General features: G+C 44.0%; 1 protein-coding gene across 3 annotated transcripts in view; it reads right to left on the bottom strand.

Moving 5' to 3' along the window:
- Positions 1-26559, bottom strand: part of TRIM16 (tripartite motif containing 16) — a 680679-nt gene that overhangs the window by 572161 nt on the left and 81959 nt on the right. The window contains exon 7 of one of the 3 annotated variants that reach the window (XR_014508323.1): positions 4593-4716. The exons of the other annotated variants lie outside the window; for them this stretch is intronic. The gene's annotated coding sequence lies outside the window, so the exon portion shown is untranslated. Of the gene's footprint in view, positions 1-4592; positions 4717-26559 lie in introns of those variants that run through there. 3 annotated transcript variants of the gene reach the window in all.

The following is a 26559-nucleotide window of genomic DNA, read 5'->3' on the forward strand; positions in this document are numbered from 1 at the left end:
TTTCGCAGCTTGGGATTATTTAGGCAGTGCCATATTATTTATTTGCTTATAAAATATTTGTATGCTGCTATATCATTAAAAATAAGAAAGCCACTTACAGCAATAAAAACATAAAACCACAAAAAAGTTAAAAATAGTCATCCCCCAATTGCCTGTGTTCTGTCTCCTTAAGAAAACAAAGTATTCCCTGCAAGTTTGGAGTTTTGCCAGAACCTGTCTTCAGCCTTCAAGCTGGGACTTGGTGGCAGGCTCTTGCAGATGGGGCAAGGCAGCCGGGTACACCTGCCAGGGGCCTGCCGGACTTATGCTATCATGCCAAGAACAAGACTCCCACTCCAGGCCTTGGACAAACTCTGTACGGGCCTGCTTGGTGGTGTTTGCTGGTATCATGTGGCAACTCAACAGCTCCTAGAACATCTGCTGGTTGCAGATCACCTTGCCTTGGCTACAATCTGATGCTCAGCTCTGGACATCAACTCTGAGCTGCTCAGCTCTAAAAGCATTGCAAGATGTCACTAACTAATATCTGGGAAGCATCACTCCATCCCTTGCAAGGCTAGCCAAAGCATGCAACAGATTGAAGTACAGTAAGCTGCTTCTGGTGACACCAGGCAGGTGGGGAATAGACAAAAGCAGCAAGTCTCTTTGAAGTGTAAACCCTAGAGGAAGTATCATTTGGACTCTGCTCCAGGTAGCATAACATATTGGTCCATCACTGAATTTGCTCATCTGTGTGAAGCATGTAGTGCTGACTACTATCAGACACATGACTCTCAGACAGAAGGATCTCATCCATTAGAGTAGCAAATATTTCCTAATGTTTTTCTACATGTATCCTCTGTACAAACGGTATCCATCTTGTCTTGCCAGACAAAAAATTGATTGGCAGGAACAACAGGGATATCTCAGTGATGCACGCCAGAGGCAATGAGAGGTTATCATTGGTGGAAAGAGATTTTGTTGTGTTGAGTATCTGGAGGTTTGCTGGTAAAGCTAGTAGCCAGATGCCAGTAATGTGTACATGTGTATCTCTTGCAAAATACAAGTAGAGCTTTGGCTCCAATCTCCCAATTTATCCTCAAGCCCTCCGCACTTGGAATTTCTGGCCTTTCCTGGAGCCAGAACACATGTCTGTGGGCTGAACAAACTGCACAGAGTCAAGGCCACAAGGGGCATATTAGGAATTCAATATTAGCTTTCTAAAATAGCTAATAATTAGCCGCAGCTCTTTTCTCCATCACAACAGCTGGTGACATGAAAGTGATTAAATTTCTAATGAACCGATTAGAGTTACTGAATGCATTAAATAACAGGGGGTTTTCATCAACTGTTTATTGATTCCAGCAATACAGGTCGGATTGTACCCAAAAAAAGAACGCAAAACCAAACAAAGCAACTGTGTTATAGTAGGAAAACATGCTATTTATAGTGAGTGTGCAATTGTGAGTAAGAAGAAATGGGTTGTTTCTTTGTGGAATCTAGGGCTGTTTCCAGGGCCTACAATGTAGATCAAAACAACAGTAAATAAAAATCAAGGGTGTCTGTTTGGGGTGACTTAAGAAGAATCATGCATGCTTCCCTGAGGCATTGGTTCCTGCTCCACAGCTGAGCACCAGTTCTCTTGGTGGTGGGGTGTTTTTGTTTGTTTGTTTGTTTTTAGCATTTACTGTGAGGAGATAGTGCAGACTTGTATTTAAAACTGATATGTGCATTGTCATGTCATCCCAGCTTTGGAATACAGTGGTACCTTGGGTTACAGACGCTTCAGGTTACAGACTCCGCTAACCCAGAAATAGTACCTCGGGTTAAGAAATTTGCTTCAGGATGAGAACAGAAATCGTGTGGTGGTGGCAGAGCGGCAGTGGGAAGCCCCATTAGCTAAAGTGGTACTTTAGGTTAAGAACAGTTTCAGGTTAAGAACAGACCTCTGGAACTAATTAAGTTCTTAACCCGAGGTACCACTGTAATCCTACCCATTTAATGTTGTGTTGTAACATTGTGTTAACCTACCCTCGAACCTTAGGGTTAAGAGTGGGTAATAAATTAAATAAGAACAAGAATGAAAAACCAAATTCACATTCTGACGCTGCCTTTTAAAGAAAAGACTGGCACTGGAGTTCCTTGTGTGTGCTTTGAAGAGTTTTAAAGTAGTGTGGCACATCACATAAACAGAGCACCAAAAAGCTTTCAGGACCATCCCCTAAATTCAGAGGCCCTCCAGATGTTCTTGAGCTACAACTCCCAGCATCTCTGACCATTGGCCATGCTGGCTGGCATCCAAAAACATCTGGAGGGCCATAGGTTCTCCATCCCTGCCCAACACCATTGCTTGGCAAACCATATAATAAAGAGGTTAGTGTACTGGAATGAGAATATATGAAGGCACTCCTCTTTTCTAACCCTGCTACCTGAAAAACTTTTAACTAGGATCTTTTCTTACAAGCCACATGCTCTGTTCCTGACTTGTGACCCTTCCCTCAAGTGGTTCAGCAAATGAGCTGTGAATTGGGTTTCATTTTTTTCAGCCTTCACTCACCTCCTACAATACTGTAGTCAGAGGCAGCTTGTTGGGTTGTGTGGAGCTGCTATGCTAGCTTGCCAGTGCATGGGTTGGTGTTGCTTACTAGGAGGGAGAAGGGAAAGGGGTGTGGTGGCAGGAAGGTTGGTGTGGTGCAAATGCACTAGCAGGAGTACTAGATTGGCTCTGCCAGTGTGTTTGCACCACACCAACCTCCTTGCCACCTAACCCTTTCCCCTCTCCCTCCAAATAAGCAACAGTAACCTATCTGCTAAGAAGCTAGTGTAGAGACTTTGTCCCATATGGCCATCTGCTTCTGGTGGTAGAGATTTCTGAGACTGGTCCCCCAACATTTGCTATATGGCATTTGTAAATTTATGACCCATTCATTAATTTTTTATGACGATCCATCTAAGGATTACTTTACTGTTTCCTTCATCTTTTGAGAAACCTGCCTCCCACTTTTGGGAAGGCAAAACTAGGTGCCAGATTCAACTAATCCAGTACACTAGTCGAAGCCAGTGCAAGGATGCCTATTTGCTCCTGAACAGCTCCAGGAGCAAAAAAAAAATATGCTCATTCACATCTGCATATATTTTTTCAGTTTGCTTTTAGAAAAAAAAGCCTATGAGGGACAATTGTGTGCTAAACTTGTCATCCAAATTCAGGTTCAGGCGCTTACAGTGCAAGGTTGTATCAGACCCCACACCATTCCTAAGACAATATATACGATGGCCCTATGCTAGATATCATCAGGCAGGTTGCCATCTTATCCCAGCTTGACCAGCAGCGACAGGGTCAGATTGTGCACAGCCCAAGGTCAACCAGGTGCTCCTGTCACGGCTGAGGAAGAGATCTCCACACAGAAATAGCAGCTTGTACCCAGAGAAGCTGCGGTTCTGCAAACTGCAGTTTTAATGTCCTGACTCTTGTAAATGAGGCCAGGAAAGCTGCAAACAAGACAGTTTCAAGAGGTGCTCTTGCACAATTATGCTTGCAATCTGGAATCACTGCAGTGTGGTTAGTTATCCTGGATCCAGTAATCATCTGGCAAAGGGACATTAAACACATTTCATATTGACTCTTCAGGCAGCTTCCATTTATGTTGCAAATTACTTCTGTCAGACTTGAGGCATCAAGTTTTCAGCTTTTGGGGGCAATAGGATCCAGTGGGCTTTGCAATATAATTGTCTACAGCATAAAAACCCGCCATGCATTCTCTTTAAGGTTTCTTTTAGGCATATGTATCCACAGGCACTGGGGGAGAAAGAATCTGCTGCTACTGCAGGATTGCCAAGAGTGCTACTATTTGATTTAAAAGTTGAAATTCTTTGGGATAGAGCAAATCTAAAGTTTCCCCACTTCCATCCCACAGCATGCACTTTCATCCCAACAAGGCTAAATATTTTCAGGACTTTTGTTTCTTGTCTAAGAAGGTTGCAGGGCAAGAACTCACATTTAGACTGGGATGAGTCAAAGTTGCTCTGAAAAGAAATGCAACAATGACATAAGAACACTGTATGTTGGATCAGAGCAAAGGTCTATCCAGACCAGCATTCTCTTGTCAGCAATGCTTAGCTAAATACTTCTGGAAAACTCCCAAGCTGGGCAAGACAACTCCACCCCGCTTTTTGTCCCTCACTTATTTTGTTCCAAAGTAGGAGAAGCCAACATGGTGCCCTCCAGCTGTTCCCAGAGCCTTTTAAAAGTTGGGCTCCCTAGTTGGGACTATCACTCCCTTCAGCCCCAGCTAGCGTGGCCAATGATCAGAGATGTTGAGAGTTGCAGTCCAACTGCATCTGGAGGACCATAGATTCACAACTTCTAAGGAGACAGTCCTAAAGGCTTTTATGTATGCGTTGAGATGCATGAAGTGTTATCCTGAGTCATATATTTGCCATATGTTAATGGGAGTTCCATTTAGCTATCAGCTGTTAAGAGTCCTGTTCTCTTTGCCTTTGTCCAATTCCTTTCAAAAGCAGCTTATAGTGGTACCTCGGGTTACATACGCTTCAGGTTACACACTCCACTAACCCAGAAATAGTGCTTCAAGTTAAGAACTTTGCTTCAGGATGAGAACTCCGGCGGCGCGGTGGCAGTGGGAGGCCCCATTAGCTAAAGTGGTGCTTCAGGTTAAGAACAGTTTCAGGTTAAGAACGGACCTCCAGAACAAATTAAGTACTTAACCCGAGGTACCACTGTAGAACCAATCTAGCACAATTTCATAAGTCAAATGTGCACTATATCAGGGATGGTGAACCTGTGGCTCTTCAGAAGTTCCCATCATCCCTGACCACTGGCTACGCTGGATGGGGCTGATGAGAATTGCAGTGCAATAACTGTAGGGCCACAGGCCCATCTTCCCTGCTTTAAGGTTGATGCAACTACAGGGGCAGAGCCTCCAACCACCCCCGTATTATAGGAATAAGTACTTTCTTTCATTGCCCAGATTTGTTACTGAACCCTAAAATGTAGCAAAGAAATACAATTCCAAATGAACTTTCCACATCCCTGCCATCAGTTTCTAGCTTCAGGCATAGCCACTTGTTACATCATAAGAGAACAGTTGTTAAGCAGCAGAGGTTGTGAACAGTGAAGGAAATCGCCATCAAAACCAGTCTGGAAATGCTTGAAAATGAACTGTAACTATGAAGAAGCCACCAAGGCATTTCGCAATGTTGAGGGAGCTTAAAATATATAAACCACAACAGCATTAAACCTTCTAACAATAGCTTGGATTTGTTTGATTTCTTCATTGTGTGCATGTGAAATGAATGTGCTTATAGGGGAGGGGAGGAAGCCACCCGCTATATCAAGGCAGGGTCATTCAAATTTGTGTGCCTTCCCCAGTGTCAACGGCAATTTTCATTTTCATTTTACAGTCAATTAGAATTTGGGCCTCTGACCCACCCACCCGCCTTCCCCTCTTCCAAAGTCCTCCTGCTGAGATGCTGATGAGATCGCTCGACCACCTGGAGACATGTGGATTCATCATTACAGAGATGAACTAAGGACCACCACGTCTGGTTGGTTTGAATTTGCCAAACCAAAATGGGATGTGTGTGTGTGTGTGTGTGTGTGTGTGCCATTCATTAAAATAAAATTAGCTCTTAATTCTTTCCTCTTGTCGCTGCATTTTGTTCCACCTGGTAGAGCAGGAGAGAACAACTTTGTCCCTTAAACTATTATTGTGCCTTTTTGAAACCTGGTTCTACAGCACAGATTAAGAGTTAATCCCAGGCACTTTAGAGTAACAGAGGGGGAAGCCCTGAATCTCCGGTGAGTACTATGGAAGCTCAGTATGCTTTGGCTCTCTTCCAGAAATAGCAAACAGAGAGAACTGGCTCTGCCACCTGGTGAGCCCAAGCCCTGTGCTGGTCTGTGGCTTCAGCAGCAGCACTCACTGAATTGAGTTCTATCCCACTCAGAGCTGGCCCAAGACAATTTGGCACCTGAGGTAAACCACAAAATGGTGCACATGCACACACACAGCCAGGAAAGAAGGGGTGAGTGAAGATCTACACTAGAAACAAACGGGGAATAAAGAACTACATCAAGAACAAGTGGGGAGAATACCAGCAGTGCCTCCTATTTGCCAAGATGATGCTATAGAGGTGGCATTGGGTGAGGCTGCAGAGAATGCAGGCGATCCAGCCTCCAATAAGGGTACCACAATTGTCATTGCTACCATGGCACCAGCAGGCAGTGAATTCCTTGGAGACCAGATTTGCTGCCCCTGTGGATCTGACAAAGGGGGTAGGAATAAAACTTCAACAATTGTTTTCCCACCACCATTTGCAGTCCATTCTTGCCACACTCAAGGGACAGGGTGGCATTATTGTCTGATGCTAGACCCCACAAAGGAAGCAGCAAGGCAGGTTAGGAGTTGTAGGACCGCAGAGAGCTTCAAGAGAGCAACTGTTCCACTGAAAGTTGTAAGTGGACTGAGCCTTTTTAAGCACCTGCCTCCAGCCCACCTCTCTCAGGCTCTGCCCTCTTGTGGCTAATTCTCTAAGGACCAATCCTCTGGCCTGAAGACAGGTATCCCTCCTCCATTCCATAGCCTCTTGTCTGGTGTGTTTCCTGTGCTGGTGAGATCCGGTGGAAGGGAATTTGGCTCCTCAGGGAACAGTGCCTGTGATGGTCCAGGCTTCTTAAAGTTTTACAGTGGTACCTCTAGTTATGAACTTAATTGGTTCCAGAGGTCCGTTCTTAACCTGAAACTGTTCTTAACTAGAGGCGTGCTTTCGCTAATGGGACCTCTTGCTGCCGCTATGCCGCTGGCACACTATTTCCGTTCTCATCCTGAGGCAAAGTTCTCAACTCAAGGTAACTCTTCCAGGGTAGCAGAGTTTGTAACCTGAAGCGTTTGTAACCTGAGGCGTTTGTAACTCAAGCTACCACTGTACATTCAATGTATATAAAATGCTGTATTTGAATGCAGTGCATTTCAAATGCTGTAAAGCGAAGTTTACCTTAGGCAAGAAGTTCCACTTTGGCAAAAGTGTCAGAGAAGGATAGTATTTTTCTGTTTCAATGAGCTAAACTACCTGATGATCAGCTGAAAGTTGGGAAGCCAGTGTATGTTTGTTGGAGATGGCTAATGGTAGCAGCAGTTTTGCATAGAAGCTCTGCAATGATGCACAAACCTAGGGACCAGAAAGAGGACGGTTAATGTACTGCATAAATGACTGAACCACACTGCTTGTTGGCAATGTGTTACTTTGTTGTTCTGTAAAGTTTATTTTGTTGTAACTAGCATTTAAGACTGTTCTTCGGCAAAGATTTGAAAGGCATTCATGTGGTGGAGAGAATTTGTTTCTACACAAGGTCCATATCAGGGATTCTGCTGAACAGCTCAAGCAAGACTCTGCCCCTACAGGTACAAGGGTTCTTCTGGAGCACTCTGTTGTCTCCTCATCTCCAGCAGCAGGCTCAGCATCCTGGTCTAGCTCCTTAAAACTAGAGATTCTGCAGCCTCTGACTCCAAGCCTTGACTGCAGCTGGACTCTGTGAAGTCATGACAAGATGGGGAATCATAGAATCATAGAACTGTAGAGTTGGAAGGGACCCTGAGGAAACTCTAGTCCAACTTCCTGCAATGCAGGAAGAATATGCAGCTGTCCCATATTGGGATCAAACCTGTGACTTTGTTGTTATCAGCACCATGCTCTACCCAACTGAGCTCTCAACTCCAAGATTCTTAAAAGTGAGGAAATGATATTGCAGAAAGAGAGTCTGCTGTCCTGCAAACCCTTGGCTCAACCTCCTTGTGCCCATGCCCCACTGCAACTGACCCTGTAGCCAAGCCTATACATGTGTAAATGAACCAATCACACAGTCTTTCCCTGCTTACTCCTCCCATTGCATCCCTTCCCCTTGTTGTTTCTGCTGCATGAACTTTTAGGTTGCAATCTAATTGGGGCAGGGAGCTGTCTTCTTCGACTATGCAAAGTTTCATTGCAATAACTGCCCAAGGTTACCTTCTTCATTCCCTCCTTTGCAATAGCTACCATAATCTACTTAAGGGGCTCAGCCTCATCTTCCCTTCCTAGTAAAATTAAGAATAAGATGTATCTTCCATTTCTCTTCTATCAACTGATGTCCTGCCCCAATATCTTCCTTTTGCGAAGATTAACAGAGTGCGGAGGTAGACAAAGCCAATCCTGTTAGGCTTGAATTTTTGAATTTGTAAGCACTGACAACAAGCCCAACATTGTTACATAATTGTGTTATGGTGCACTTTACAAAGGCCAGGTCTCTGCCCCAATGCAGTCTAACATTTGACACAAGGAAAACTCATATAAAAATAATGATATAAACAGTGAGGGGAGCCCATTTGCCCAGTGAAAGGGGCTGTTTTGAATTCCTGGGGCAAGCAAGCAAGATTCCCTGTCTTGATACCCAAAAACCCCAACTGGAAGGAGGGGGGGGAGACAACTGCAGTAACTTATGGGGACAAACTACAGAAGGAAATTGTTGGCAACAGCATGATATCACTCCTTCCGCCATGGCTAGCAGCAAAGCCACATGACAAGCATCTGCACTGAACTGCTGTATTTGTGTGGCATATTTTCAGCATGGAATTCTATCTCGCCATTTACTGAAATCACCGCTGGGTAGACTGTGGATGTAATGGGATTTCCTTTAGTCTCAGTAAGATTGGCTGTTTGGGACCATAATGAAAACAGTAACAGATGCTGCATCCAAGATGAGCTTCCTTTGGGGTCCTAGGAGGCGTTTTGGAATGGTTCTGTTAAAGATGCCACCATTTAAAAGAGGGGGAGGTAGACAAAGCCAATTCTGTTAGGCTTGATATTACTCCCTCTTGGAATTTGTATGCACTGAAATGGAGCCCAGATACATTTGCTAAACGGATGAGTTAAACTGCTCTTAAATGGGCAAATAACTCACATGGTGGGAAGCTGAGAAAACATTATGTAGAGCAGGAAGTGAGCAGGTAGGCAGGACTAAGAGGAAAGTGGGGGCGGGAGAATAAGGAGCACATGGAAACTTTTTTTTTAAAAAAAAAGAGTTAAACTGTTCCATAGCAAACTCTTAATAGTATGGCCTCAGAGGAGGGACACTGACGATGGAAGTTGAAGATATTTCTGACTCTTAATTTTACCAGGAAGGGAATACGAAACTGAGTCTTGTAAGCAGATTATGGTAGCAGTTGCAAAGGGGGGAATGGAAAGGAAGGAAGGCCAACAATTGACTTTGCTCAATTCCTGCAACAAAACTACCATTTCCATCATCCTCAGTCACTATTTTGATCATGTTCTGGTATTTTGCTTTGTTTTAAAATGTTTTACATTTTCACAAGTTGCAAACTACACATTACGGTCTGCTTTTCAACAACAGCAGGTTGGTTATACGGTGGTATCTCAGGTTACAGATGCTTCAGGTTACAGGCTCTGCTAACCCAGAAATAGTACCTCGGGTTAAGAACTTTGCTTCTGGATGAGAACAGAAATCGTGCTCCGGCGGCGGCACATCAACGGGAGGCCCCATTAGCTAAAGTGGTGTTTCAGGTTAAGAACAGACCTCCAGAATGAATTAAGTTCTTAACCACAGGTGCCACTGTATAGGCAGGGGAAGGGAAAGGTACAGTAAGAGGGGAAAGTAATGATCTTCCTTCCTTTCATTTGTTGCCAGAGAAGACGGAGGTTACCTTTGGTGCACAGTCAAGGGGTTCAGTCTGAATAAAGCTCCACCTGCCTTGAATTTCACCATTGCTCACTGGCTCTTTCTTTTTGCTGCTGCTGTTCTTGGCAAGGAAGTTCTCAGCTAGATAGCGCTGCAGAACATGTCCACAGGGCTAGATGCTTACTGTATTTTTTGCTCTATAAGACTCACTTTTTCCCTCCTAAAAAGTAAGGGGAAGTGGAGTGAATGCAGGCTGCGCAGCTATCCCAGAAGCCAGAACAGCAAGAGGGATCGCTGCTTTCACTGCGCAGCGATCCCTCTCGCTGTTCTGGCTTCTGGGATTCAGAATATTTTTTTCTTGTTTTCCTCCTCCAAAAACTATGATCAAAATACGGTGCTTTGGATACAGTGCCATCCCACAGGGAAGGTTCAGTACCTGCCTTTTTCAGGGCATTTTTAAGAAGGAATATTACTAGATCTGACCTAGTTTTCCACAGATATAAGAGAATGTTACTGAGATGACAACAGCAAGGTTTTTGACCTGTCCCTTCATGATAACATCTAATGCAAGGCATCTGAAGCCCTCCAGATGTTTTTTTAATGCATCTCCCATCAGCTCCAGCCAGCATGGACTATAGTCAGTGATTATAGGAGTTGTGGTCCAACAGTATCTGGACCACCACAGGTTACCCACCCCTGCTTGATTATCAGGCATTATAAGGATATCTTTATATGTAGCCCACAACCAAAGGCTACAATCCAACACATTGTTAGGTACACTAAACTTAATTTTAATTTTAAACTTAATGTTGCTGCATTCACCTGGCACTTTTATGGAGAAGGAAACAAACAAACAAACAAATCCACTTCTGGTTGTGTTCAAAGGGTGACAATTAGCACTAAGCTCTATGTGATATTTAAAAGTGTGGATTTGTGTCTCTGTGTCCCTCTCCCCCACCAGCTTTCAAAATAACAGCACAAGGAAGAAGCAATCAGGATTTGAATTATAGTGAGGAAAGATTTAACCCTTTTCCCTATGAATTTATCCCAGTGAAAAATCTCTCTTGCTTTTTATCTGGGAAAGGGAAATGCCATTGTAACAAATTTTGCATCCCATCCTGTGAATCAGTAATCATGCACTGAGCACTTTCGCCTCCTCTTGAGAAGCTCATAGGCATAAAAACATATTGTGTGTCTTGATAAGGATGTACAAGAAAGTCTAACAAAGAGCATCTTCTTATGAAGTAGATTCTGGATTAAATCAATACAGCAGAAACAAGAGGGCGAAGGTGCATTTTGTTGCATCATGCACTCTGTCAATGTTATGCCCAATTTCTAGTGCACGGTTTTCTTTTCTTACCATAATTTCATCACCTTCAGGACCAAACCACACTTCAGAGCATTTAAGCAGAGTCATAGAGAGAGGATCAAAGTTCTCAAAGCAAGCCAAGTGTCAATTCCTTTGCATGTCCCCACAGTGTTTTCTTTTTCCTCGCCTCTCTGAATAAAGCCAGTGGGAAGATATCAGGGGTAACACACACCAATCCCAGTGCCATATCAGCACATTAACACAGGTGCCTTTCCCTTTATTTGTGAAAGATAGGATCATATGGAGCCCGGGAGATGAGTTCAGGGCTACCCTTATCGCATTTAATCAGCATGAATTCCGCATGGCCTTTAGGAATTTGAGATTTGTAAGCTTTTCTTGTATCAAATTTCCTACTGGAAATCCCTCCAGCTGGCTAGATGCAGTAATAGGTACCATTTAACCAGCTAATGAAATTCACATGTAACTGTTGGGGAGATAATTGACACGTTTTAGATTTTGTGATACGTACTAAGCCTTTTGCAGCTGGATGTATATAAACTACAGTGGCTGCTGTATTTTTAAGACATGCTTTTAGATAGTTTTTAACCATTGTGTGTGCTAAACAAACAAATTGCCCTATTTTCCCCTCAGACGAAGAGCTCATTTTCCACCTGGTTGATGCGGGAAAGGGTTGTTTTGACTGTAATTAAAGTGAAGGATGAGAGTCTCTTTGTTTCGCAGCAAAACACTCTTGCTGGCTTTGTACCGTCACAAGGGACAGAAGTGAAGGCAACAGGTGCAACGCAAACACATCACTGCCGTATTTGGTTAAAACAAACCAAAGAACTGAGCTGAAGGGAGAAAGGGTGGAAAGTTTTGTAATACAGGCCAGGTGCCCACTAGCCTCAAATAACTAGTTTCTCTTCTCCATCATATTGAGGGATGAGAGAGAAATTTGATTCAGTTTGCATTGTAATGTGAACCTACATCATTCGCAGTTCCCAGAATAAAACACAGGCACCCTTCAAAATTTGCGCTTCTACAAATTTTGAAAGGCAACTTTCAACTAAAAAGTATGTGAAAGAAAGTTTATATTGGTAGAAAGTGTGCATGGACATGCATGTGCTAGTTAAGATAACATGGGGAAATGCACTATACTGTATTAAGGAAAATCACTTGCAAAGATGTTGGTATTAGCAGAAAAGTGCACTAAAACAATGATAAGTTTCCACGAGGACCTTTTTACAAATATAAACTGATGTGGAAATACTGTGACCTGAACTTAGATTTGTATAATGAGAAATGCAGAGAAACTGAAATGGACAGATCCAGCCATCCCTAATACTACATGAGAGCATGATCTCTTGCAGTTCTTGTGAGAGAGAAAAAACGCAATAGTTGGATCCAAAGACCCTGTGACTGAAATTCCATACATAGAACCTTCCACTCATGGGAGGGAAGGTTCCATGAACAAAATCTCTGGATCCAACCCATCACATTTTTCTTGCAAAAGAAATGAATATTTGTATTCCCCTTTCCCTCTGCAGGCCCTGGTGTCCCCCTGAAAATTTGCTCCAGGTGGTTGGAGGACTATCTAGAACATGGGAGATGGTACAGGAAGCTATAAGGAGAAGTGGAAAATGGAAACAACAACAAAATTCCAGACTCCCCACTCCCTTCTGTGACCTGGGAGCTTCCACTCAGATGCCAGACTTTCAGTGAATGGAGAAACCCTTGTGCTTGCAGAAGAGCTCCTCTGAATTCAAACCAGAGTCTTAATGAACCCAGTGTCTGAGTTGCCCAGGACATTCTCTCATACACTAACCTCTTCTTTATCTTCTGCATGGGGCATGCATGCAGGCTGACAGGCCCGTTGTGGATTGGAAAGCTCTGGGCTGCAGGTTTATTTAAGCAGGGTTGAGTGGTTTTTGCTTTTTGTTTTGTTTTGCTTTGGAATGGATTTCGTTAATAGCAGGATATTGGGGCGGGGGAGAGATCAGGATGAAAATGTGTTTCCTTTTGCAATTTGGTCCACAAACAGAACAGGATTCATGGCCTGAATTTATTACCTGAGGGGTGTTCTTGAAATTAGTCAAGTATTCACATTTCAGCTTCTTCTCATCTGCATTTTATGCATTCTTCCTCCCGAAGACATGGAGTCTAACTTAACCTTCTCTCATTTTTTTAACAGACCAAACAAAAGGAGAACAAACACCAAAGGACTGTTTCTGCATTGTTCTTTTGTTTGTTTAATACAGGAGTTATCAAGCAGGAGTCCAGAGCACACTTTCAGATGGTGTTTGAGACTACAACAAAAATAACAGGAAACATTGAAGGTAAGAGAATGGAGTTAAACATTGTGTGTGTGTGTGTGTGTGTGTGTGTGTATTTGTGACACTTATTAGAGGTCGCACCAGTCTCAAGATTTGTTTCAGACTGTGATTTAGCACTTCTGAAAAGAGCATCATTCAGATGTCCAATTCAGCTCAGGGTCCAAACTCAAATTCTGATTTGAAGAGCAAAGTTTAAAGTCTTCCCATTCACTCTTAGGAGGAAATTGTGAAGCTGAATTCAGGACAGATAAAAGGAAATACTTTTTGTGCAGCGCATAGTTAAACTATGGAATTCAGTCCCACAGAAATTTGGATAGCTTAATATGGGGATTAAACAAATTCGTAGCAGCTATCAATGGATACTAACCATTATGGCTTCCATTGTCAGAAGCAGTATACCTCTGAATACCAACTGCTGGGAATCACAGGTGAGCAGAGTGCTGCTGAGCTTATGTCCAGCTTGCAGGCTTCCCACAGGCATCTGGTTGGCCACTGTGTTGGCATTGACTTTATTATGGAAATGGCATACATCATAGTGATGCCCCTAGAAAAGTACCGTATTTTTCGCCCCATAGGACGCACCGCCCCATAGGACGCACCTAGTTTTTTGGGGGGAAAATAAAGGGGGGGAAATTTATTTTTCCCCCAGGCACGGGGGTTGGCGCGGGGGAAGCCTGAGCAGAACAGGCTGCCGCCCCAAGCCTTGCGGGCCCGGCGAGACCTCCTGCAGGGCGCGCGAGGCTTAAGGACATCTGCCTGAAGCAGGGGGCGGGCTCCGCAGCTCACCCCCTGCTTCAGGCTGCAGGCTGCCGCCCCAAGCCTCACGCGCCTGGCGGGACCTTCTGCCGGGCGTGCGAGGCTTGCGGACATCTGCCTGAAGCAGGGGGCGGGCTCCGCAGCTCACCCCCTGCTTCAGGCTGCAGGCTGCCGCCCCAAGCCTCGCGCGCCTGGCGGGACCTTCTGCCGGGCGTGCGAGGCTTGCGGACATCTGCCTGAAGCAGGGGGCGGGCTCCGCAGCTCACCCCCTGCTTCAGGCTGCAGGCTGCCACCCCAAGCCTCGCACGCCTGGCGGGACCTTCTGCCGGGCGTGCGAGGCTTGCGGACATCTGCCTGAAGCAGGGGGCGGGCTCCGCAGCTCACCCCCTGCTTCAGGCTGCAGGCTGCCGCCCCAAGCCTCGCGCGCCTGGCGGGACCTCCCGCCGGGCATGCGAGGCTTGCAGATGTCTTCCTGAAGCCTGGAGAGCGAGAGGGGTCGGTGCGCACCGACGTCTCTCGCTCTCCAGGCTTCAGCGAAAGCCTGCATTCGCCCCATAGGACGCACACACATTTCCCCTTCATTTTTGGAGGGGAAAAAGTGCGTCCTATAGGGCGAAAAATACGGTAACCTGCAAGCGTTCAGAAGAATGGGCACAGGGTTAAAGTAGTTATGATGAATGGGGAATACCAGCTTCAGGCTTCTGACCCTCTCCATTGGCCGAAAATATTACAGAAGCCAAGCACAATGCTAATTCAAGAGAGTGGGTGGGCCTGTGACACAGAAGGGAAAGGACTTGGATGGCCAGCATTTCCCAAGCAACCACCATGAGCAGAAATAGCAAAGAGCACAGGACAGGCAATACTGGTGAGATAACATCAACATCTCTCAAAGCACTGTGATTGGAGAGTCCTGGCAAAATCTTCCCCTCTTATTCGAAGCCAGACCAGCCAGTCCCCAAAAAATTATTCCTCCCCTGCTTCCCTGGCACCCTTCAGGTAACCTGGTCTCAAGCCATTTAGGGCTTTATAGGTCACAACAAACACAAAAGTTTCCAAATTAAAATTCAGTTCTTTCTTTATTTCAGTGACACTGCGCTAAAAACAGGACAAACAGGACAAAAGGAAGTGGGAAAGGTTTGCACATGCTCTGTGCTGTATCAGCCCTGAAAGCAGGTGTCTTCTCTGACAAATGTCTCCGTGACTGTGCAGCAGGTGCAAATGTAGGCTTAGCAACCCTCCCTCCTGCTTCTGCATTCAGTACAGTTGCAGTGGGATAAAGAAAGAATAGGAGTTTAAATTCAGGAGCTTTTCAAAGCGCTTTCCACAGATATGTAGGAGTCTGCAAAGAAAAACAATCTTTGCGAGCTGCAATACCACAAAGATTAAGACTCACTAATATAATACAAAGCAGATCCCAAGCAAGTATTTCCTGTGATGTAAACGTATATATATCAAATACAGCCAGTTCCAGAGATCTAAATCCATATGCAAAGAGCCAAAGCAAATGTGATGCTTATTCACCCAATTAGAAAGTGCATTTTAAAAAGACAATAGCAGCTGCAGGGCCTTCCCAGTCCATTGGAGAATCTGTTATTTGCATCAGGATGGAAACTTCCATTAGTGATAATGAGAGCTTCTCCTTCAGTGAAAATTGTAGCAATCCTGACCAGGACCATGGTGGGAGCAAAGGGTTAAAGTTATCTTTCCCCCTGCACTGCAGCATCACAGGGGCATTTATGAAAAGGACAGCTTTCTTTCTTTCTTTCTTTCTTTCTTCCTTCCTTCCTTCCTTCCTTCCTTCCAAGCAGAACTGAACAAAGATACAGATACACAACCACAACTATAAATACAACATTTCCTGACCCGACTCTCCAGAAAAGCAGAAAACCCAAGAATGTGGGAAATCCCATGTCCTCCCTAAATGCCATGGACGTATTACAGATTAGATGGCATTGGTATTCTATGGCCTTATCCATTGTTGGTGCACCTCACTTAAACTCCTGGTGTCAAGATGTGGCATTGCACACTGTTCGGTCTTCTGCTAATGATCACCTTTGCGCTTTCAGAAGAGAGATTAAGGACCAGATGCAAATGCAACAACCACATGGGCACCTCTTGGATTGTTCCACGCGACCACTGCCACTCTCTGCAGCACTTCATTTGGCACCCCCATAGTGTGCTCCTCTATCACAGCTAGGCTTGGTGTAAAATGTCTTTATTTAGTTCTCTTCAAGGACAATCCAAACTTGCCAAATGAAAGAGAATTCTAAATTTTGTATTTGACGTCCAATTTGTTGCAGCGTAAGGGGGTGAAATTGCCTTATTATCGTCTTTTGAATGTCAGCTGGCATACTCCATTTGAGGATAATGTAGCCTAATTATATCACTAGCCTTCCAAACACATTCTCAAAGGCTGCTACATGTGGCATTTACAGTTGCCATAATAACACAACAGAGCACCAGGAAACACAGCATAAGCACACCTCTGACCAGCAAGTGACCCACCAATTAGTAGATGCGTGGGGTTAACAAAAGTAGCCCAGCGCTTCATGTGGGGAGGTGTTACCGCAAAGAACTCTGACCCTAGTAAACTGGGAAATCTATGCCAGGAAGTGCTTACACAATCATCTGCTGTGTTGGCTAAACAAAAATAGAACAGAAAATCCCTCTTTCTGCTAATATTATTCTGTGTGTGAAATGAGAAGACCCTCTGATTTCACACGCAGCAATTATTGAGGAGCCTGCATCATAAGTACAGAATTAGGATCAGTGTTTGGAAACTGCACCAATTAGCTTCCGTTTGGAGTGGGATGTTATTGCAGACTTGCTATTTATGACTGAAACAAATGTTTTCTTCTTCTTTTAAAAAGCAAAGCGCTATTGTTTAATGAAGGAGGGGGGTGCAGGAGGGAAGAAATCTGGAAACTTCACATTTTAGAAGTGAATTGGCCCCAAGTTTATTTGGGCCTATTATTTGGCTTAGAGGATAATTTAGATTGTATCTTGCATTACATTTTTATCTCCTCCTTGGGACATCATAACTTCTTTATATGGGCAACCCAACAATCCATTTAGACCAGTGCTCTGGAAAAGCACCATATGCTGCAGAGGAGGTTATGAGCAGTAGCATCATTTAGGAGTGTGAGCTGTTCCACCAGTCATTTCCTGCCATTGGCTTGCAGAGGTTTTGAGACTTTGTGACAATGAAATCCCAACGCGTGACAGATTGTATTCAGTTGTTGCCGATTTGGCCTGTGAGCTTTCTGAGTCAAAAAGAAATTGGTCTGCATGGGATATGGATAAACATCTGGCATATATTTTGAGGGTGTCTTCCCACATTGTGATTTAAGGCACAAAGGTCTGGCCCCACAAAATGTTGTCCTGGCAAGAATAGCCACGTGCCTAACAGCAAACAGAGCCCAAGGACTCAGCTACATACAAAAACAGTGTTTTGAATGTGTTGTAAACATGCAGCACCAGATGGTGCTGGAGAGCAAAAATAAATAAATTCTATGCGATTTTCCATAGCATTTTTTCCTTTTATTAGCACTATTTAATTTCTGACTTTTTTATAGTGTTTTCCCCCCTGTGTGTAGATCCACCACAGGTTTGAAATGGTGTGTTTTGGAAGCCCTGACAATTACCTGATTGCTAGCACTTGCAAATTGTTGTTTGATATTAGGGGTAGGGCAGGCTAAGTGTTGCTTGGCTAAAATGGCATTGCAGGCCAAAAGGGAGGGAAAATAATATTCATGTAAGCTGTGTCCTGAGCCACAAGTCACCTGAGGAAAAGTAAGGGCCTGTTTTCATGACTGTCAGTTAAAAAAAATGTTTTAGCTATACTGCTAAGTACAAAGCAAGTTAGGCCAAGCAGTGTGAGGAAGAAGGGGGCATTTGGCCTGGGCCTCAAGTTCAAAGGGGGCCTCGAATTTAGACACATTACTTTTTTTGGCATTTGAGAAGTTTCACAACTTGTTTTTGCATGCATTAGACCAAAAATGTGACACACTGTCTCAGCTCAGTGCTGCAAATTTAAGGGGAAAAAGAGATGTGTCTTGACAAAAAAAATTTAAAATTAAAAAAAAATGTTAACTGAAAGAGTTTTTGTCAAGTTAAAGCATTTAAAATGTTCATACATATTAACAAAAACATATTTGCTGTGACAGCAGAAGGTTAGACTGTGATGAACATGTCCTCTCAGATCAGGTGGTTATATGAACAAGTCACTCACTCTTTTTGGGGTGCCTTGGTTTGCTTTTGTGTGTTGTTATTTTTATTATGATGGTGGTGATTATCATGGTGAAGGGGTTCAAAAGATGGAAGTTGTCTGGACTTCTCTGGACCCCTGAAAATCCACGAGTCCAAGCTTTGGTTTCCTGACTATCCTGGCCTCCACTTTCCTCCCTGCTGCCAAGGGAACACAATATAAAAAGGCTTTATTTCCCCTCCCCACCGCAGCATCAATGCATCAGGAACTGCCTTCCGGCTTACGCGTGGCATCTTAACTGCTTTCTGCTATCCCACATTGTTAAGTTCTCCCTGCCATGAAGAAACTGCCAGTTCTGTGGTTGTGCCTGAAGTCTGCTGGGTGTTGCTAAAGAAAGTGACTAATGAGCCCTTGGTTAAATAATTAGTTTGGCATCAGTGGGGGTTGTTGGGCTGCATATGCCCAGCCAATGTGGCCTGGAACTCAACCGGCAAAATTAGATCTGCCTTTAGATCTAATCTAGTAGCAAATCTGAAATTATTCAATGTGGGCTTCTTCAATTCAAGGGCACTCAAGGCACAGTGGTTTAGGGCTCCTGGGAAATAAGAAGCTTGGCTTTCTTACCTCCTCACATACTTCTTGCCTAGGGCTCCGTTGGCTATTTTATTCAATGGAATCTCTGCCGAGGAATTACTTTTCTGCAAAAGAAAAACCCTAGCCTAAAGAGCGTTATTTCCCACAAAAGCTTTCTCGGAAAGCTGAGCATACTCTTCATGTGCCAGGGAGGCCATTAAAGAGCCCAGGAGAATGAGCCTTTGAAAGAGAAAGACACAACATGTGTCTCTAGTAATGTATTAGGAAATGGAGCCCATGTAACCAAGGGCCAGTGTGGTGTAATGGTTAAAATATCAGATTAAGAGGACCCAGGTTCAAATCTCCACTTAGCCACAAAGCTCCTGGGGCCAAGCACTCTCTCTCAGCCTAACCTACCTCAGAGGATTGCTATGAGGATAAAAGGAAGAGTAAAATCCTTGTATACTACTCTGAACTCCTGTCCCGGCTCCTATCCAAAACATCATGATAGAGGATGTGAGCAAGATAGGGCTTTTTATTCAGGCTAGTACAGCTTCAGCAGCATGCACACAGTCTGTAAGACCAGGGCTTTTTTCAGCCAGAACTTGCCAGAACTCAGTTCCGGCACCTCTCAGGTGGATGCCATTGCCATTATAAGAGAACAAGGGAGGCATGCATGGTGAATTCCGGCACCTGTTTTTCTGGAAAAATAGCACTGCATAAGACATAATTCCAAACTACATGAACAAGGCAAGATATCCATAGCTGAACGTAAGCAGGGAAGGCGTCTCAACAGTTTGCCCGCACCTCCTTCCCAGCTTTTAGAGATGAACTGTAACAAGTTTACTTGTGAGGCTCTCTTACTTCATGGAAATTCCACATGTGCAGATGTGCACTTTGGACAGATGTGTCTGATCCCATCTATTTAGATAGTGCCAGCAGCAAGACTGCATCCTGTCCTTCTCACTCCAGCTCAGCTGCCTCTGGTTCTTACTCGGACACCCTCACCAACTAGTCACAGTTTTCCCTCCCTCCCCAATGAGGCTCTGTGCTCTGTGGGGCACCGGGGAGAGCCAGTGGATTGGCTTTCCCCTCGATAACATCCAGAGTCAAAAGGGGAGAGCTTCTGTCCTCCATCCCTGGGTACCAGTCTTCATCCTCTGCTTCACCTCCTTCATCCTCCTCATCTGTCTGAAACTGTGAAACTAGGCCAGATACCAGGCCTGAGTTGAAGGACCCATCACAGGAAGTTAAGAGCAACAACAACAAAGCTCAGAATTTGATTCTCTCTTCCATAATAACACATTGTTTACTGAACAAGATAAAGTGCCACTAACGCAGTTCTACAACCCTAAGATTTATCTGCTCTTGCTATTCTACCAACATAGCTAACAAGCAGGCTTTTAGCATAATGTGCCTTTAAGTAGATGGGAAATGTAAGAAATCCTCCTCGTCAAGCAGCTTTGCAAGAGAAGTAGGCCAACAGCTTTTTCCATAGCTTAGGTGGATGAGCATGGGAAAAAGATTCAGGGCTAGCTAGGATGAGTGTGTTATGACTGGCTTTCAGTCAACCTGATGAAGCCATTTCTGAGGTCCATGCCAAAATATATAATACACAAACACGACTGGTCAAAAAGTGCTGAACACGTAAAGGTAGTACAGCCAAAAATGAACAACATGGCACATGTTGAGGTACAACCCACATTCTTGCTGGCTTTTTAATGAAGGCCATGGTCAAAGAAAATTCAGAAGTACAGACATATCTAATCAATTTTTCTTACTGCTGTATATGCACAAATCAAACAGCAGATGGAAATGCTAAACACTGGCTAAAGAAAATTCCTTGTTGTTGTTGTTTAGTTCTTTAGTCATGTCCGGCTCTTCGTGACCCCATGGACCAGAGCACGCCAAGCACTCCTGTCTTCCACTGCCTCCCGCAGTTTGGTCAAACTCATGTTCGTAGCTTCGAGAACACTGTCCTCTGGCATCCCCTTCTCCTTGTGCCCTTCTCCTTGTGCTGTAGAATATCAATCAGCCAAAGGCCTGGTTGAAGAGGAATGTTTTTGCCTGGCACCTAAAGATGTGTAATGAAGGCGTCCAACAAACCTCCCTAGGGAGAGCATTCCACAAACGGGAAGCCTCTGGCATCTCCTCTTTCCTTCTGCATCACTGCAGGCGGGACCTGAGCTTTTGTAGGGCTTAGGCTGCTCCTCTCAACAGCTACTTTCTCCAAAAGCAGGAAAAAAATAAGAAATTGTTGTTTTTTTGTCTGAGCAATGGGAGGATGTGGTAGGGGCAATGAGTAGGGCTGCTGCTTTAGGTAATCCTAGCAAAGGAAAAGAAGCTAAGTTGAAGAACAATGTTTGGATATCTCTTTGTTTAGATGTCTATGACCTGACTGCAAAGAAAGGATCCAATGCTGAGGTGTCAGGTTGAGGCAAAGGGGACTGTAGGTGATGGTGGGGAAAATAGAATGCCAAATGCAGGAAACAGCAAAGCAATACTATTTATTTTGTGGAGGAGACAGTCTTAAACCAACCAATCATATTATAGAATAAACAGTATAGAAATAAATTTGAAAGAATACATCATTCTTCTCTATATCATTCTTGTGTGCCCTGTAGGGAGACGATTTGCATTAGAGTCAAAATCTGTCACGACATTTTTGAGCTAGGGCTCAACATTTTTGCCTCGAAAGGCTAAAACTCAGCAACAGAGGTGAGTTCACAGTCAGTATTCCTGACTGTGGCAGGCAGAGCCCATACTGCTAAGCAGACTAAGCATCAGCATGAACCAAGCCGGTGTGACAAGACCCATGAAGACTAAACAAGCAGAGACACAGCGGCGAGCCCCATTCCTACACAAAACAAACACACAGGTTCCTTTCTAAAGGACCGCATCAATCTTTGCATCTCCTGCTGTTTCTTGCCCAAATCCAACAGACCATCTTAGGAGGAAAATCCCATGCCTTTCCTTACCGATTAAGGCCAGTTTTAAAACCCACAAGAATAATACAGAGCAATTCCAGCAAGCAAAATAAGTGCCAATTTGAGGGCATTCCTGGGATTTTTAATATTTATTGTAAAGAAATAAAACTGAAGCTGCTCTTTTTTAAATAGGAAGGAATTGGCTGCCCCTGACCATAACCATGATGATAAGTTTAAATGTAACTGTTAATGTAAAACTTTAAAACTCCCATAAACAGATCTGAAAGTCAGCCAAAGGTAGGGGGGTTGGTAGCCTGGAATACACGAACTATTTCAGTATGAGAATATGTCGCAGAAGCATATCTATAAGAAAGGGGAAGAGGAGAGAAATATTTAGACCAGAATCTTTGAAACTTCAGAAGAATATGGAAGTTTGGCTATAAGAACATCATTATCATCATAATTTTATTTGTATGCCGCCTTTCCACTCTTAAAACAACGCTCAAAGGTGGCTTACAATATGAAAAGATTTACAGCATTACAAATATAGCAAAGAAGTCATAAGAATAAATAAAACACATCAAAAACTACATAACCAAACTGAACAATTTCCACATAAAAAGAAAGATACAAAAAATTAGTATCAGTAACAGCAGCAAAAAAACTCCCAACAAAACTTTCCCCTTAATACTCCAGTCCTCCAAGGCAGCAGCGGTAGCAGTCCTTATGAGACCTATCAGGCCCCGCCCTAGGCCAGGAGGCAGGAAGGGGGCCCTCAGGCATTCAGCAGGGGAATAAGAAAATTCCTGCTGGGGCAAGCCAAAGACCCATCTATTCCAGCATCCTGTTCTCACAGTGGCCAGCCAGATGCTTATGGAAAGTCTGAAGGCGGGACCTGAGCTCAAAGCACTCTCCCCATTTGTGATTCACAGCAACTGACATTCAGAGGAACAGTGGAGATAGAAATCAAACTACATTTCATGATAAAAGCATGTCGGGTAGACATAAATATAGCATAATTAATTAATTAATAATATATTTATACTGTGCCCATCTGGCTGGGTTTCCCTGGCCACTCTGGGTGGCTCCCAACAGAATATTAAAAACACGATAGAACGTCAAACAATAAAAACTTCTCTAAACAGGGCTGCCTTCAGATAGTCAGATAATTGTTTATTTCCTTGACATCTGATGGAAGGCTATTCCACAGAGAGCGTGCCACTACTGAGAAGGCCCTCCACCTGGTTCCCTATAACCTCACGTCTCGCAGTGAGGGAACTGCCAGAAGGCCCTCAGAGCTGGACCTCAGTGTCCAGGCTGAACGATGGGTGGAGACGCTCCTATGGGTATACTGGGCCGAGGCCATTTAGGACTTTAAAGGTCATCACCACCACTTTGAATTGTGCTCGGAAACATACTGGGAGCCAATGTAGGTCTTTCAGCACCTTAGACCCTGCTGCACCACATAAGTGGGCTCTCTAAAAGACCACCTCATTTTAGTAGGGTTGGAGTCTGGGAAAGGGATTAACTCTAGGAAGGCCAATATGCTTCTTTGTACCTGGGGAATGCTGGAGAAAAATGAAAGCTCTAATTAAGACCCTGTTCATTTGCTCCATGCAGGGTTGAGTGGTGTAGCGTAGACCAGGCCAGGTCCTTTTCCGGCGGCACTCATAAAGCTGTCAATAAGCCCTGGTGGTGTGAAAAAGCATAGCTTCTAAAGAATTTGCTTCTAGTTAAATTAAAAAGAAAGAAAAAAAAACCTCAGCTCTCTTCTGTTCAGTAAAACCTAACAAATCATCTGGGATCATATAAACAGCAAATTTAACAGTATATTAGCAGTGCTTATGGAACAGAAGACCACTTACCCAGCTCAGAATGCCAAAGGCCAGCACTGGATAATGATGACATTCCATTGGTGGAAAGCAGTTTTAAGAGTTCTTTGCAAAGGAAAACAGAGGGATTTGCCTTCATCGATCAAAGCAATACAATGAGATTGTGCACAGACATGGTAAGTGGTGCCAACCAGCAAAGAAATATATATTGCATTTTATTTTGTTTGGCAAGTGGGCCAGTTAATAGAGGTAAGCACATGTGGAAGGAATGCAGGGTTAATAGCTGTTTAGAGCTTAGTCCACATGCTGGTTCTGCTAGAAAATTTGGATTAAGCCAATTAAGCCACGGTTGCATTAACATAAGCTGGAACATAGGAGGATTTCTTTTCCCTTTTTTTAGGTGCCCGGAGGTGTCGATGGTTCAATGCATGAATCATAGACCTGTTTTCCAGATGTGGCCATCACAGCTGCAAGACTAGGCCCATCACCTTATCTTTACAGACTCCAAAGCTTCTGGAATACTAAAATGGTTACTTCTCCTCATAAAATTAATGGTGTGCTTTTTATGGGATTCAGCACCAGCTGGGAGCCTGATTTTGTTTATAAAGGGCTGTTAATACAATTACCAAGCTACTTGACACTGTAAATTTTCTGTTGTTTTTCTTTTCCTCGTTTGGGAGATTCTCATTTAGATGTGCATTTGAAAACAGGTAGGATCATTACAATAGCCTCATGCTCAGGAGGCTGAATTTAAGGTCGCGTTGCCACTTGCATAATAGACTGCGTATTTTTAAGAGTTTTCTAATGGCAATAAAAGTTTCCTTCCTGCCAAAAAATTTTTTCACACATAATCCTTTGCTTGCCTATGGAAAGTGTCTCTGGAAAGCTTTTTTAGAGACAAATCAAATATTCTAAAGTCCATCCACAAGAAAGAAGAATGCATTTCTGAATGTAGTTTTTCCAACTTGGCAAACAGTTTGCATCTCCCAGAATTTAACTGACATAAAAAAATGCTTTGGTCAGTCAAGACCATTACTGGTTTTCTTTAAACCAGGGACTTCTGGAAAGCAAAAGCACTCAAAAAATGAAAGGTTACATAACCTGAAAATAAGGCTTTCGAGGGAGCACAACAAATAGAGCTAGATACCCTAACCCTAGGATGCGGGTGGCGCTGTGGGTTAAACCACAGAGCCTAGGACTTGCTGATCAGAAGGTCAGCGGTTCGAATCCCCGCGATGGGGTGAGCTCCCGTTGCTCGGTCCCTGCTCCTGCCAACCTAGCAGTTCGAAAGCATGTCAAAGTGCAAGTAGATAAATAGGTACCACTCTGGCTGGAAGGTAAACAGCATTTCCGTGCGCTGCTCTGGTTCGCCATAAGCGGCTTAGTCATGCTGGCCACATGACCTGGAAGCTGTACGATGGCTCCCTCGACCAATAAAGTGAGATGAGCGCCGCAACCCCAGAGTCGGTCACGACTGGACCTAATGGTCAGGGGTCCCTTTACCTTTACCCTAACCCTAACTTTAGACTTTGCTGCCACTAATCTGGCCATCCTGTTAGTGCAAGCCCCAAACTCACCCCCAGTCACATCCAGGTAAGTACATCACTACTGCCCCAGACAATGACCTGAGAGCATGTGATGATGACCTTACAATCCAAAAGCTATGTTGATCTCAGCCAGGTGACTTTCAGGTGAGATACTCCTGTCAATTGCTCAAAGCTCCTCAGTTGATGGAGTAACACAGACCATGTAAGCAGCACTCTGGAAGTCAGTTGAGAAAGAGCAAAAGTCTGACATTGAAGCCACTAGGAACAGTTTTAGTGCCTACCCAGATGGAATTCCAAGCACAGCGTCACTCATGCAGCATAAGGGTAAAAACCTTGGCCACACGTCTGGTGGTTCAGACTCTGCTTTTGATGAGTGGAGGAGTAAAAAGATGTCTCTCTCCTGGAAATCATCTAATGCACATCATTGTGCGTGGGCATTATTCTAGCAAATGGAAGATAGTCAAAACAAACACAAAAACCTGGTCCTGTGGAAATGGAAAGGTCAACCAAAGATCTTCTCCATCAGGAGAGATAGAGCTAGAAAATTTATATGTGAATGGGCAGAGTGGGGGAAGAAAATATGGTGCACCAAAGTGTTCATGTGAACAGATGTGTTTCCCATTAGCTCTGCGGAATAGTTTTGGCTACAGTACACTTAAAAAGTAGCTTCTAGCAAAATCAGAGGGGCTTAGCATCAAGTTGGTAATCTAAAAGGAAGGGAAGAGGTTTATTCTGGAAAACAAAAGGGATTATGAAAGCACAAAGGACATCTAAGTAAAGAAGCATGATTTGGCTGTATCTGAGCAAGATACAATAAGTTCATACTCCAATAGCAATTACATTTTGTTACCCTTGTTTTAGGGGCAAACCTGGGTTAGGAATAAGCCAAGTCCCCCCCCCCCAAAAAAACACCCAGAAAAATGGGAGCATGGTGTATTTCTGAGTAATCATAAATAGACTGTTCCCCACACTCTTGATGCTCCAAGTGACTTTCGTGTGCTATAGGTCTCCTTACCTGAGTCATCTGGCTGTATTCTAGGAGCATAAAATAACAGAAATGGTGATCTGTCTCCACTCTCGCCTGTATCTAGTTCTTGGGCATGCATGCTATGCAGCGCACTAAGCACAGTAGTCCCTGGGAAATGAAATAACTACATTCCCCAGGGGTCCCATGTGCCTGATGTACAGCAAAGCAGCGCACCAGAGGTGTGAGGGGAGAGAAACCACCTTCATTTTCATCCTTTTGCTTGCCACCACGGCCACATAGGCTTGCTAGGCAAAAGGTAGCAGCAGTGGGCTGGGAAAGTAAATAGGAAATAGAGAATTGATGGTCGTTGGGTACGGGTAGAGAGAAAGGGGTTTGCAGGGGGTGCAAAGGGACCAGGAGAGGAATACTTCTCTGGCTCCA

Source organism: Podarcis tiliguerta (genome assembly GCF_965153285.1).
Source record: "Podarcis tiliguerta genome assembly, chromosome: 2".
Taxonomy (NCBI): Eukaryota; Metazoa; Chordata; class Lepidosauria; order Squamata; family Lacertidae; genus Podarcis; species Podarcis tiliguerta.